This window comes from Ascaphus truei, unplaced genomic scaffold (genome assembly GCF_040206685.1).
Source record: "Ascaphus truei isolate aAscTru1 unplaced genomic scaffold, aAscTru1.hap1 HAP1_SCAFFOLD_2420, whole genome shotgun sequence".
Taxonomy (NCBI): Eukaryota; Metazoa; Chordata; class Amphibia; order Anura; family Ascaphidae; genus Ascaphus; species Ascaphus truei.
The window spans coordinates 10,582-12,992 of NW_027455346.1; positions in this window are offsets into that span (position 1 = coordinate 10,582).

Consider the following 2,411-nt stretch of genomic DNA (forward strand, 5'->3'; position numbering starts at 1 on the left):
ACCGCTCGGAGTGCAACCAAGCCACGTGAACAACGACCGCCCATCGGCAATGCAAAGGTAATGATCGGGACAGGCACAACAAGGTACATTACTAACCACGTGCAGATCCACGCAAGCAGAGGGACCGCTGCGAACACACAGTCGCAACACGGACACTCGCGCTACATGCCGCTAAAGCCACCGATGCCACCGTTACCAAACCCTGCGTAGATGAAGAAAGCCTTAACGCTTCTCTAGTTTCAATGAAATCTTTCGTCAGGATTAAACACCTGATGAAGGGCCCATGTGGGACCTGAAAGCGTTACCTTCCCTCTGTTCCTGCCTGTTACAATAAATGGGGAATTGCATTGTGAACTTGAGTAGAGATCGACTTTGCACCTCTGTCCTAGAGGAGACCAGACAAAGCTCATGGACACGATTCCAATCTTTGTCGGAGCCAGAACCTTTGCCTGGAATTTGGGGACTTGGGGTGTCCCTATTATCATTCATGGGCTCACCCATTTTATGGAGTCTTAAGAATTAATGAGAAGCACCCAGCCATCTCGGATTGGTGCACCTACCTTGACACCTGCAGTGCCGAAAGACTTTGGAGCCCAATGGTACCCAGCCAGTTCCATCTGTCACGTATACATGGACTGTTTATATATTGTTGTTATATTTATGTATCCTGCATGTTTATATAAACATACAGTAGTGGTATCTACAGATACCAGACCGGGCGTGTCCTGGAACAGGGCTGTGTTTTCTCTGTCCTCAGGCTGCCAGGACTCCTCAGTCTCGCTGTTGCAACAATGTTGCGATCCCTTGTGGGTTTCTTGGCTTCAGCCAGTTGCCTTGGCAACCCCCCTGCCTTTTACCAGGATGGACTGCGCCCCCTGCCCTTGTCAGGTGGTATTGTCCCAGTTAATTTCCCATCAGCAAACACCAGCATGCTGCCTCTTAGTACCAGCAGGCATCCCGAGCAGACATCTCTCCTATCCTGGTAACGTTACTGGTTTTCACCTATCCCTATATCCTGCATTTAGCCCACTTCCCCCATAGCTCCCCTTCCCCTCATGTCCCAGTGTTCCCTCAGTACTTCCCCCCACTTTTAAATTGTAAGTTGTTGCCCCAAATAAACACTTCAGCGAGTAAGAAGGTTCCCTCGCTTGATATATGGGGTTGAGTTAACCTGCCTGTCCCTACGCATCTCTCAGGGTGTGCTTGGGCCAGAACAGTGAGAGGGAGGGGAAGGGTTAAATCGCAGGGGTAAAAACAGGAAGGAAGAAAATCAAAGAGAAAATGACGTACAAGAGAGAAATACATGAGAGAGGCAGAGGCAAAGAGAGAAGGAGGGAGAGAGAGAGAGGCAGAGGGAGGGGAGGGGCAAAGAGAGAGAGAGAGGGATAAGAGAGACATGAGGGGGAATGGGGAAGGAGAAGAGAAAAAGATGCTGGGAAAAGAAACCTCAGGTTGTTGGAGAGAGGATGACAGGAAATATATGGGGAATTAGATAAAGAGAAAGGCCTGTGTGAGAGAAGAGGGAGGGAAAAAGACGGGGAAATAAGATAAATACATAAGGGGAGAACAGAGAGAATTATATGAGCAGTGTAAGAAGAGAGAGAGTTGATGGGGGGGGGAGTAATGCTGTGGGGTGGAGAGAGACATGCTGGGGGGAGAGGAGAAACATTCTGGGGGGGAGGAGAGAGACATGCGGGGGGGGGGAGAGAAACATGATGTGGGAGGAGGAGATAAAGATTCTGTGTGGAAAGGAGAGAGACATGTTGAGGAGAGGGAGAGATGTGGGGGGGGGGGGAGGAGGAGAGGAGGGAGAAATATGATTTGGGGGAAGGAGATAAAGATTATGCGTGGAGAGGAGAGAGACATGCTGAGGGGGGAGAGGAGAGAGAATGCTTGGGGGAGAGAGGAGAAACATGCTGGGGTGGGGGTGGGGATTGAGAGAGACATGCTGGGGGGGGGGGGGAGAGGAGAGAGAATGCTTGGGGGAGAGAAGAGAAACATGCTGGGGTGGAGGTGGAGAACTAGAGAGACATGCTGCGGAGTAGAGGAGAGAGACATGTTGGGGGAAGGGATAGGAGAGAAAGATGAAGAGGAGGAGGGGGAGAGATGATGAGAAAATCAGGGACAGGATGAGGAGGGAGAAAAAAATTGCAATCAGAATGAATATTAATGGGGCCCGCGCTTGTCTGGCTGCGCCACTGAGGCGGCATCAAAACAGAAATCGGATCTTGCATGAACAGCGTTATGTTTTAGAATGTAAGCTCTTTGGAATAGGACAAATAGTTTGTGTTAATGTAATATTTCATATGTTAGATTGGCATTTTAGTTTTCTCGCCCGTTTTGCACTTCGGAATACACTCTGTAAATAAACGGGCGCAATAATAACGGTTTTAACAGAAGGAAGAAAGGGA